Below are 13,262 nucleotides of genomic sequence, written 5' to 3' on the forward strand. Positions count from 1 at the left end.
GGCACCTGGAATATGCAAATTAGCCTCCTGAAGCTTGAATCCCTGGTTTGGTGATGCTTTCGAAGCAGCTGGTCCCGGCTGTACCCAACGATCTTCTAGCTTAGGGAGACTTCGCTTCTCCCAGAAGGCACCTGGAATATGCAAATTAGCCTCCTGAAGCTTGAATCCCTGGTTTGGTGATGCTTTCGAAGCAGCTGGTCCCGGCTGTACCCAACGATCTTCTAGCTTAGGGAGACTTCGCTTCTCCCAGAAGGCACCTGGAATATGCAAATTAGCCTCCTGAAGCTTGAATCCCTGGTTTGGTGATGCTTTCGAAGCAGCTGGTCCCGGCTGTACCCAACGATCTTCTAGCTTAGGGAGACTTCGCTTCTCCCAGAAGGCACCTGGAATATGCAAATTAGCCTCCTGAAGCTTGAATCCCTGGTTTGGTGATGCTTTCGAAGCAGCTGGTCCCGGCTGTACCCAACGATCTTCTAGCTTAGGGAGACTTCGCTTCTCCCAGAAGGCACCTGGAATATGCAAATTAGCCTCCTGAAGCTTGAATCCCTGGTTTGGTGATGCTTTCGAAGCAGCTGGTCCCGGCTGTACCCAACGATCTTCTAGCTTAGGGAGACTTCGCTTCTCCCAGAAGGCACCTGGAATATGCAAATTAGCCTCCTGAAGCTTGAATCCCTGGTTTGGTGATGCTTTCGAAGCAGCTGGTCCCGGCTGTACCCAACGATCTTCTAGCTTAGGGAGACTTCGCTTCTCCCAGAAGGCACCTGGAATATGCAAATTAGCCTCCTGAAGCTTGAATCCCTGGTTTGGTGATGCTTTCGAAGCAGCTGGTCCCGGCTGTACCCAACGATCTTCTAGCTTAGGGAGACTTCGCTTCTCCCAGAAGGCACCTGGAATATGCAAATTAGCCTCCTGAAGCTTGAATCCCTGGTTTGGTGATGCTTTCGAAGCAGCTGGTCCCGGCTGTACCCAACGATCTTCTAGCTTAGGGAGACTTCGCTTCTCCCAGAAGGCACCTGGAATATGCAAATTAGCCTCCTGAAGCTTGAATCCCTGGTTTGGTGATGCTTTCGAAGCAGCTGGTCCCGGCTGTACCCAACGATCTTCTAGCTTAGGGAGACTTTGCTTCTCCCAGAAGGCACCTGGAATATGCAAATTAGCCTCCTGAAGCTTGAATCCCTGGTTTGGTGATGCTTTCGAAGCAGCTGGTCCCGGCTGTACCCAACGATCTTCTAGCTTAGGGAGACTTCGCTTCTCCCAGAAGGCACCTGGAATATGCAAATTAGCCTCCTGAAGCTTGAATCCCTGGTTTGGTGATGCTTTCGAAGCAGCTGGTCCCGGCTGTACCCAACGATCTTCTAGCTTAGGGAGACTTCGCTTCTCCCAGAAGGCACCTGGAATATGCAAATTAGCCTCCTGAAGCTTGAATCCCTGGTTTGGTGATGCTTTCGAAGCAGCTGGTCCCGGCTGTACCCAACGATCTTCTAGCTTAGGGAGACTTCGCTTCTCCCAGAAGGCACCTGGAATATGCAAATTAGCCTCCTGAAGCTTGAATCCCTGGTTTGGTGATGCTTTCGAAGCAGCTGGTCCCGGCTGTACCCAACGATCTTCTAGCTTAGGGAGACTTCGCTTCTCCCAGAAGGCACCTGGAATATGCAAATTAGCCTCCTGAAGCTTGAATCCCTGGTTTGGTGATGCTTTCGAAGCAGCTGGTCCCGGCTGTACCCAACGATCTTCTAGCTTAGGGAGACTTCGCTTCTCCCAGAAGGCACCTGGAATATGCAAATTAGCCTCCTGAAGCTTGAATCCCTGGTTTGGTGATGCTTTCGAAGCAGCTGGTCCCGGCTGTACCCAACGATCTTCTAGCTTAGGGAGACTTCGCTTCTCCCAGAAGGCACCTGGAATATGCAAATTAGCCTCCTGAAGCTTGAATCCCTGGTTTGGTGATGCTTTCGAAGCAGCTGGTCCCGGCTGTACCCAACGATCTTCTAGCTTAGGGAGACTTCGCTTCTCCCAGAAGGCACCTGGAATATGCAAATTAGCCTCCTGAAGCTTGAATCCCTGGTTTGGTGATGCTTTCGAAGCAGCTGGTCCCGGCTGTACCCAACGATCTTCTAGCTTAGGGAGACTTCGCTTCTCCCAGAAGGCACCTGGAATATGCAAATTAGCCTCCTGAAGCTTGAATCCCTGGTTTGGTGATGCTTTCGAAGCAGCTGGTCCCGGCTGTACCCAACGATCTTCTAGCTTAGGGAGACTTCGCTTCTCCCAGAAGGCACCTGGAATATGCAAATTAGCCTCCTGAAGCTTGAATCCCTGGTTTGGTGATGCTTTCGAAGCAGCTGGTCCCGGCTGTACCCAACGATCTTCTAGCTTAGGGAGACTTCGCTTCTCCCAGAAGGCACCTGGAATATGCAAATTAGCCTCCTGAAGCTTGAATCCCTGGTTTGGTGATGCTTTCGAAGCAGCTGGTCCCGGCTGTACCCAACGATCTTCTAGCTTAGGGAGACTTCGCTTCTCCCAGAAGGCACCTGGAATATGCAAATTAGCCTCCTGAAGCTTGAATCCCTGGTTTGGTGATGCTTTCGAAGCAGCTGGTCCCGGCTGTACCCAACGATCTTCTAGCTTAGGGAGACTTCGCTTCTCCCAGAAGGCACCTGGAATATGCAAATTAGCCTCCTGAAGCTTGAATCCCTGGTTTGGTGATGCTTTCGAAGCAGCTGGTCCCGGCTGTACCCAACGATCTTCTAGCTTAGGGAGACTTCGCTTCTCCCAGAAGGCACCTGGAATATGCAAATTAGCCTCCTGAAGCTTGAATCCCTGGTTTGGTGATGCTTTCGAAGCAGCTGGTCCCGGCTGTACCCAACGATCTTCTAGCTTAGGGAGACTTCGCTTCTCCCAGAAGGCACCTGGAATATGCAAATTAGCCTCCTGAAGCTTGAATCCCTGGTTTGGTGATGCTTTCGAAGCAGCTGGTCCCGGCTGTACCCAACGATCTTCTAGCTTAGGGAGACTTCGCTTCTCCCAGAAGGCACCTGGAATATGCAAATTAGCCTCCTGAAGCTTGAATCCCTGGTTTGGTGATGCTTTCGAAGCAGCTGGTCCCGGCTGTACCCAACGATCTTCTAGCTTAGGGAGACTTCGCTTCTCCCAGAAGGCACCTGGAATATGCAAATTAGCCTCCTGAAGCTTGAATCCCTGGTTTGGTGATGCTTTCGAAGCAGCTGGTCCCGGCTGTACCCAACGATCTTCTAGCTTAGGGAGACTTCGCTTCTCCCAGAAGGCACCTGGAATATGCAAATTAGCCTCCTGAAGCTTGAATCCCTGGTTTGGTGATGCTTTCGAAGCAGCTGGTCCCGGCTGTACCCAACGATCTTCTAGCTTAGGGAGACTTCGCTTCTCCCAGAAGGCACCTGGAATATGCAAATTAGCCTCCTGAAGCTTGAATCCCTGGTTTGGTGATGCTTTCGAAGCAGCTGGTCCCGGCTGTACCCAACGATCTTCTAGCTTAGGGAGACTTCGCTTCTCCCAGAAGGCACCTGGAATATGCAAATTAGCCTCCTGAAGCTTGAATCCCTGGTTTGGTGATGCTTTCGAAGCAGCTGGTCCCGGCTGTACCCAACGATCTTCTAGCTTAGGGAGACTTCGCTTCTCCCAGAAGGCACCTGGAATATGCAAATTAGCCTCCTGAAGCTTGAATCCCTGGTTTGGTGATGCTTTCGAAGCAGCTGGTCCCGGCTGTACCCAACGATCTTCTAGCTTAGGGAGACTTCGCTTCTCCCAGAAGGCACCTGGAATATGCAAATTAGCCTCCTGAAGCTTGAATCCCTGGTTTGGTGATGCTTTCGAAGCAGCTGGTCCCGGCTGTACCCAACGATCTTCTAGCTTAGGGAGACTTCGCTTCTCCCAGAAGGCACCTGGAATATGCAAATTAGCCTCCTGAAGCTTGAATCCCTGGTTTGGTGATGCTTTCGAAGCAGCTGGTCCCGGCTGTACCCAACGATCTTCTAGCTTAGGGAGACTTCGCTTCTCCCAGAAGGCACCTGGAATATGCAAATTAGCCTCCTGAAGCTTGAATCCCTGGTTTGCACTTCTTTGAAATCCGCAGCGTTTCTGCGCAGATTTTTCTGCACCATGTGCACAGCTTTTTTTTTTTCACATTGATTTACATTCTACTGTAATTACAGTGCAGTTCTGCAGCGTTTCTGCTGCAGAAAAATCTGCAGTTCTGCACTAAATCTGCATCGTGTGCACATACCCCAAAATGTGACTGATGGGGAAGGTAGATGGAGTGCTCTAATTATGACTAGACTCAAACTATGGGGCCGATTCATCAAAGCTTTATAAGAAAAGTGGTGTAAAAGCTTTGAAAAGTTGCAAAATGCGCAACGCAGAGTTCCGCAAACATTTAGCGACTCTTTGCATTGTCACGCCAGTTTGATTCCGCTGGAATGGGTGGAGCTGGCGAGGAACTAGGGTGTGGGCACAGCCGCCCGTCCAGTTCACTAAATGGGCTTACATTCTGTATCCCAGAAATGGTACTCCTGTCACTGAAAGATGCGTCAAATTCATTAAGTGGCATGCACCTAATAATGAATTTGGGGCATCGTACTCCAGCAAGACTGTGCGGTATGCCTGTCAGTAGGAGCAAACTTCCTAATCCGTCTATATGGGCATGCAGGTTATAGACAGGTGATACAGTGCCGGCAAAAAAAAATCTTTACAAGTTCAATGAAACCACAAAATCTTAATATTCAAGTGGATTCAAGTGTTTTATTGTGGATATTTTATTACAATTAGTATTTTGCCATGTCACCCTTACATTTTATCACCATCTGCAGTCGTTTAGGCATGGATTCATGTCTTCAGCACCTCCTTTAGATTGTTGATGTTGCTGGGTCGTGTCTCGTGTCCTTTCAGCCTCCCCTGACCAGCCTGAAAGTGCTCTCATCACTAAACATCACCTTCTTCCACTCTTCAGATGTCCAATCTTGATATTTCTTACAAAAGGCAAGCCTTTTCTTCTTCAGTGCTGCTGTGAGCAGGGGCTTCTTTGTGGCACGGCAACTTGGTAGACCCAGGTCCTTCTGCAGGCAGTGACGAATTGTCCTAGTTGCGATGTTCTGGAGGAGCATAGGGTACTTGTTTTTTTTAGTTCAACGGCAGTTATAGAAGGATGTGACATCACTTCACGCTTCAGAAGCTTATCAGTCCTTGGTGAAGTCTTCTTAGGTGCGCCAGAGCCTGACTTCCTCTGCGGTACCATCCCAGGAGGCAATGATGCCACCGACCGCTTCAGTTGATAAATTGCTTCTCTTGACACTCCCAGATCTCTAGCTACAGCAATCACCAAATCCCCTTCTCGAGCAGAGTCAAGGCACGGGATTTCTCTTCCATTTTAAGCTTCTTTCGACCCATTGTGGGAGATAATAAAAGACTGCCTAATAGCACAACTGGCTGGGCTGCACATAACAACCAATCAGAGTGCAGCTTTCGCTTAACCAGAGAAGTGAAAACTGAGCGTTGATTGGTTGATATTTGCAACAAAGCCAGCTTTAATATTAGACAGTTTTTTATCTCCCCCATTGTGTACCATTGTGTACACTTTTAAAAAGTGAAATTATGATGAGGATTTTATATGTAAAGTTTTTTTTTGCTGCGCAAGTGTAAAGATTTTTTTTGCCGACACTGTACCTTGATATCTGCAAGTCAATGTCTTATTCCACAGAAATCCATGGTCTCATATGTAAATATCTCTGGGCCGGACATAGATATCCCGAGAATCTGCCTCCAGAGCTTGTAACTGTCCCATTCATTTATAAGTGTGAGACATGTAGTGACTGACAGTCTGCTGTCCTGATTTACATGTCTCACACTGGTAATGCATGCTGATATAGCGTTATATGATGATCACGAGGGCTCGAGTAATATGTTCGAGTCCCCGCTGCTGCATTTTTGCGCCTGTTAGCCATAACACATGCGGGAATTACCTAATAATAAACCGCATGTGTTGCGGCTGTCTAATAGGTGTGAAACATGCAGCCTCTGGGACTTGAACATATTACTCAAGCCCCTGTGATACTCTGATAACAGCCGAGCATGCTCGCTCATCACTAATAATAACCTCTGGAGGCAGATTCTCATGCAGATCTATGTCCGGCCCATAGATTTTAACAGCTGAGTTACAAATTAAGAAATATGTGGATTTCTCTAGAATAACATCAGATATCAAGGTGTCCTGTTATTCAGCTTCCTATGACGGCTTAGGAGGGTTCATCCTACTGACAGTCGGTCCCTATGTGTCTCGTGTACAGTAATCTTTGAGATCCTAATAGCCAAACATACCATTTTTATTTATTGTTTAGACTTCTAGGAGTATAAAGCTGCTGACAGAGTCCTTTTCATTCCTAAAGTACTGATAGATATCTATCATAAATGCATATTAGTTCCTGCAATATAACAGAAATATGTCACATTGGTATGACATGATGGCGTCTGAAGTGTTGCTGTAATTCACAGCCAGGCTCTTTCCACAACGGTCATTGTTGAAACTAGCTCCAATCCAGTCAGTTTACCCACTTTAGATATTGTGGTTCATTTTGACTGTGGCATCTAAGGGGTTTGATGTTGCCCACTTAATCTTGCCATTATCGCTTAGTATTATCGGGTTACAATGGCTTCCTCCCCATCAGTATCTGTCCACCAGGTCAAGCCAGGGGCTGCATTTCAATATAATAGCGACTGTCCATATCTTTTAAGGAATACTTTACATGCTGATTTATGAAAATGGTATTTTTTTTTTAATCTCCGTACAGGAACATTTTTTTTTTAATCACATCCAATTGTGGAACTTATTTTTATTCCAAGATCTAGTGAATAAAATTAACTTTTGCTCGTGGCAATACCCCCTTAAGTAGATGGAAGCTGAGCTCTGATTGCTTCTCTAGTAGAGCATTTGATAAATGCGGCTCATTATGTATTGTGAGAATTCATACTTCCCATATTTGTCTAACACTACAAACGTGAAGTTCACCAGGTGACGTGTTCTGGCAGCTTCTAGCCATTTTGAGCACATTCCTCACCTCACTGGGCCATTTCGGGAATATTGACCTCCTGCTGGTGATTCATCCTCCTCTTGTGATTTATAATTGAATTCCAGAGATGTTATTACTGCAGAGAACAAGAGGCTGAGAGCGAAGAAGAAAGACGTTTGTGTGGGCAAGATCAGCAAAAATACTAAAGCAACAATCTTAATCCAAAAACTCATAATCCTAATACATACCCCAAAAACAACACGGATAAGTCAGCCAACAATTACTGACAAGTACCCCTGCTTCTATTCTCGGGCTCTAACCTTATATCCTACTGTCATGTAGCCCAATACTGCTCCGTGCCATAACACATCATAACTGTCAACCTACATATTCCCATGGGTGTATGCACGAGATCTCCATAAGAGAAGGGGGATCTGGTAAGTAATCTGCAAAAATCCAGTTCAGAGGATATGGAGAAATATTCTAGTGGCACAGATGCAATATGTCCTGAACAGCAGAGGTTGGCACCCCGGCTCCTTGTGTCATCACCACTGGTTGACACAGACAGAAAAGGGTCACTGGGTAAGAACAATATATGGGCCCATTGCAATCTAATAGCTAATTGTAATGCATAATTTCACCTGTTTCAGAGTCGGTAATGGGCCCTCTTGCTCTTTGGGCCCCTTTGTGGTTGCACCAGTGGTATTTCTGCTTCTGGTCATCACCCTTGTACAGACCCCTCTATTCACCCTATCAAAATCAAAAGAACTGGAAACACTGAAAAAGAAAGACTACGTATAATTAAAACCTACGTATTATGTAGACTTCTAATTGTATCATACACTCAGGACACAGGTTGCAAAAAAATTGGGAGTCCCTTGTGTACAGCAGGTTTTTTGGGGGGATGGCTTGTTGACTATTTCTCAACATTTAATGTATGGTATCCGCCAGTATGGGTGATGGGGGTGTGTAACGCTGATCCATTTCTGCTAGACTAATACAGGTCCTTCTCAAAAAATTAGCATATAGTGTTAAATTTCATTATTTACCATAATGTAATGATTACAATTAAACTTTCATATATTATAGATTCATTATCCACCAACTGAAATTTGTCAGGTCTTTTATTGTTTTAATACTGATGATTTTGGCATACAACTCCTGATAACCCAAAAAACCTGTCTCAATAAATTAGCATATTTCACCCATCCAATCAAATAAAAGTGTTTTTTAATAACAAACAAAAAAAACATCAAATAATAATGTTCAGTTATGCACTCAATACTTGGTCGGGAATCCTTTGGCAGAAATGACTGCTTCAATGCGGCGTGGCATGGAGGCAATCAGCCTGTGACACTGCTGAGATGTTATGGAGGCCCAGGATGCTTCAATAGCGGCCTTAAGCTCATCCAGAGTGTTGGGTCTTGCGTCTCTCAACTTTCTCTTCACAATATCCCACAGATTCTCTATGGGGTTCAGGTCAGGAGAGTTGGCAGGCCAATTGAGCACAGTAATACCATGGTCAGTAAACCATTTACCAGTGGTTTTGGCACTGTGAGCAGGTGCCAGGTCGTGCTGAAAAATGAAATCTTCATCTCCATAAAGCATTTCAGCCGATGGAAGCATGAAGTGCTCCAAAATCTCCTGATAGCTAGCTGCATTGACCCTGCCCTTGATGAAACACAGTGGACCAACACCAGCAGCTGACATGGCACCCCACACCATCACTGACTGTGGGTACTTGACACTGGACTTCAGGCATTTTGGCATTTCCTTCTCCCCAGTCTTCCTCCAGACTCTGGCACCTTGATTTCCGAATGACATGCAAAATTTGCTTTCATCAGAAAAAAGTACTTGGGACCACTTAGCAACAGTCCAGTGCTGCTTCTCTGTAGCTCAAAAGTGGCTTTACCTGGGGAATGCGGCACCTGTAGCCCATTTCCTGCACACGCCTGTGCACGGTGGCTCTGGATGTTTCCACACCAGACTCAGTCCACTGCTTCCTCAGGTTCCCCAAGGTCTGGAATCGGTCCTTCTCCACAATCTTCCTCAGGGTCCGGTCTCCTCTTCTCGTTGTACAGCGTTTTCTGCCACATTGTTTCCTTCCAACAGACTTACCATTGAGGTGCCTTGATACAGCACTCTGGGAACAGCCTATTTGTTGAGAAATTTCTTTCTGGGTCTTACCCTCTTGCTTGAGGGTGTCAATGATGGCCTTCTTGACATCTGTCAGGTCGCTAGTCTTACCCATGATGGGGGTTTTGAGTAATGAATCAGGCAGGGAGTTTATAAAAGCCTCAGGTATCTTTTGCATGTGTTTAGAGTTAATTAATTGATTCAGAAGATTAGGGTAATAGGTCGTTAAGGGTACCGTCACACTATACGATTTACCTACGATCACGACCAGCGATATGACCTGGCCGTGATCGTAGGTAAATCGTAGTGTGGTCGCTGGGGAGCTGTCACACAGACCGCTCTCCAGCAACCAAGATGCCGAGGTCCCTGGGTAACCAGGGTAAACATCGGGTAACTAAGCGCAGGACCGCGCTTAGTTACCCGATGTTTACCCTGGTTACAAGCGTTAAACTAAAAAAAAACAAACAGCACATACTTACATTCTGGTGTCCATCAGGTCCCTTGCAGTCTCTGCTTCCCGCACTCACTGACTGCCGGCCGTAAAGTGAAAGTGAAAGCACAGCCGCTGTGCTCTGCTTTCACTTTACGGCCGGCAGTCACAGTGCTGGAAGCAGACTGCAAGGGACCTGACGGACACCAGAATGTAAGTATGTGCTGTTTGTTTTTTTTTAGTTTAACGCTTGTAACCAGGGTAAACATCGGGTAACTAAGCGCGGTCCTGCGCTTAGTTACCCGATGTTTACCCTGGTTACAAGCGAACGCATCGCTAGATCGCATCGCTAGATCGGTGTCACACACACCGATCTAGCGATGACAGCGGGAGATCCAGCGATGAAAGAAAGTTCTAAACGATCTGCTACGACGTACGATTCTCAGCAGGATCCGATCGCTGCTGCGTGTCAGACACAGCGATATCGTAACGATATCGCTGGAACGTCACGAATCGTACCGTCGTAGCGATCGAAATGTTATAGTGTGACGGTACCCTTAGAGAACCTTTTCTTGATATGCTAATTTATTGAGACAGGTTTTTTGGGTTATCAGGAGTTGTATGCCAAAATCATCAGTATTAAAACAATAAAAGACCTGACAAATTTCAGTTGGTGGATAATGAATCTATAATATATGAAAGTTTAATTGTAATCATTACATTATGGTAAATAATGAAATTTAACACTATATGCTAATTTTTTGAGAAGGACCTGTATTAGGTTATGTTCTGAGTCCCTGGGTGACAGAAAAAGCAGATGGCTGATATTGGAATCTTGCAGACACTACTTACTGGGAAACTGGGAAACAGAAACCTGTGAAACCCATAAAGGCAACAGGTTTCTGCTAATAACCAAGAAAAATTTCACAATTGGTGCAGAATCCAACCAGAGGAGCAGCACTTTTAGACCTAATACTATCTAATAGACCTGACAGAATAACAAATCTGCAGGTGGTCGGGCATCTAGGAAATAGCGACCACAATATTGTACAGTTTCACCTGTCTTTCACTAGGGGGACTTGTCAGGGAGTCACAAAAACACTGAACTTTAGGAAGGCAAAGTTTGACCAGCTTAGAGATGCCCTTAATCTGGTAGACTGGGACAATATCCTCAGAAATAAGAATACAGATAATAAATGGGAAATGTTTAAGAACATCCTAAATAGGCAGTGTAAGCGGTTTATACCTTGTGGGAATAAAAGGACTAGAAATAGGAAAAACCCAATGTGGCTAAACAAAGAAGTAAGACAGGCAATTAACAGTAAGAAGAAAGCATTTGCACTACTAAAGCAGGATGGCACCATTGAAGCTCTAAAAAACTATAGGGAGAAAAATACTTTATCTAAAAAACTAATTAAAGCTGCCAAAAAGGAAGCAGAGAAGCACATTGCTAAGGAGAGTAAAACTAATCCCAAACTGTTCTTCAACTATATCAATAGTAAAAGAATAAAAACTGAAAATGTAGGCCCCTTAAAAAATAGCGAGGAAAGAATGGTTGTGGATGACGAGGAAAAAGCTAACATATTAAACACCTTCTTCTCCACGGTATTCACGGTGGAAAATGAAATGCTAGGTGAAATCCCAAGAAACAATGAAAACCCTATATTAAGGGTCACCAATCTAACCCAAGAAGAGGTGCGAAACCGGCTAAATAAGATTAAAATAGATAAATCTCCAGGTCCGGATGGCATACACCCACGAGTACTTTGAGAACTAAGTAATGTAATAGATAAACCATTATTTCTTATTTTTAGGGACTCTATAGCGACGGGGTCTGTTCCGCAGGACTGGCGCATATGTGGTGCCAATATTCAAAAAGGGCTCTAAAAGTGAACCTGGAAATTATAGGCCAGTAAGTCTAACCTCTATTGTTGGTAAAATATTTGAAGGGTTTCTGAAGGATGTTATTCTGGATTATCTCAATGAGAATAACTGTTTAACTCCATATCAGCATGGGTTTAAGAGAAATCGCTCCTGTCAAACCAATCTAATCCGTTTTTATGAAGAGGTAAGCTATAGGCTGGACCACGGTGAGTCATTGGACGTGGTATATCTCGATTTTTCCAAAGCGTTTGCTACCATGCCGCACAAGAGGTTGGTACACAAAATGAGAATGCTTGGTCTGGGGGAAAATGTGTGTAAATGGGTTAGTAACTGGCTTAGTGATAGAAAGCAGAGGGTGGTTATAAATGGTATAGTCTCTAACTGGGTCACTGTGACCAGTGGGGTACCGCAGGGGTCAGTATTGGGACCTGTTCTCTTCAACATATTCATTAATGATCTGGTAGAAGGTTTACACAGTAAAATATCGATATTTGCAGATGATACAAAACTATGTAAAGCAGTTAATACAAGAGAAGATAGTATTCTGCTACAGATGGATCTGGATAGGTTGGAAACTTGGGCTGAAAGGTGGCAGATGAGGTTTAACAATGATAAATGTAAGGTTATACACATGGGAAGAGGGAATCAATATCACCATTACACACTGAACGGGAAACCACTGGGTAAATCTGACAGGGAGAAGGACTTGGGGATCCTAGTTAATGATAAACTTACCTGGAGCAGCCAGTGCCAGGCAGCAGCTGCCAAGGCAAACAGGATCATGGGGTGCATTAAAAGAGGTCTGGATACACATGATGAGAGCATTATACTGCCTCTGTACAATTCCCTAGTTAGACCGCACATGGAGTACTGTGTCCAGTTTTGGGCACCGGTGCTCAGGAAGGATATAATTGAACTAGAGAGAGTACAAAGGAGGGCAACAAAATTAATAAAGGGGATGGGAGAACTACAATACCCAGAGAGATTAGCAAAATTAGGATTATTTAGTCTAGAAAAAAGACGACTGAGGGGCGATCTAATAACCATGTATAAGTATATAAGGGGACAATACAAATATCTCGCTGAGGATCTGTTTATACCAAGGAAGGTGACGGGCACAAGGGGGCATTCTTTGCGTCTGGAGGAGAGAAGGTTTTTCCACCAACATAGAAGAGGATTCTTTACTGTTAGGGCGGTGAGAATCTGGAATTGCTTGCCTGAGGAGGTGGTGATGGCGAACTCAGTCGAGGGGTTCAAGAGAGGCCTGGATGTCTTCCTGGAGCAGAACAATATTGTATCATACAATTATTAGGTTCTGTAGAAGGACGTAGATCTGGGGATTTATTATGATGGAATATAGGCTGAACTGGATGGACAAATGTCTTTTTTTGGCCTTACTAACTATGTTACTGTACCAGAAAGTAAAAACATCTAGGTTTATCAGAGAAGAGACAACTTAAAAGTTATTTTCCCACAAACAAAGTACATTTTAATTAATAGATCTTGGGATAATAAATTCCACAATTGGATCTGTGGAGGAAAATGTTCTAAACATGCCATATCTCCTGAGGAAGCAAAAGAGAGTATACAGACATGACAGCACAGGATCACAGCTGCTGCTTTCTGTGAGGTAAAACATTTTTCTACCTTTTTAAAAACATTTCTCCTCCAGGAAAGAATCAGCTGTGATCCCAGGCTGTAATGTCTGTGTATTCTTTTGCTTCCTCCCCTGCCCAGGAGCTGTGGTATGATCAGACCATGTTCCTGTACGGTCAGACACGGCC

The 13,262-nt window shown here is 45.1% G+C and overlaps 1 protein-coding gene across 1 annotated transcript in view; it reads left to right on the forward strand.

The window, feature by feature from the left end:
* The window catches only part of N4BP2L1 (NEDD4 binding protein 2 like 1), a 56,351-nt gene that overhangs the window by 36,268 nt on the left and 6,821 nt on the right, over nucleotides 1-13,262 (forward strand). The window lies entirely within an intron of this gene.

Source organism: Ranitomeya imitator, chromosome 3, assembly GCF_032444005.1.
Source record: "Ranitomeya imitator isolate aRanImi1 chromosome 3, aRanImi1.pri, whole genome shotgun sequence".
NCBI classification, from domain to species: Eukaryota; Metazoa; Chordata; class Amphibia; order Anura; family Dendrobatidae; genus Ranitomeya; species Ranitomeya imitator.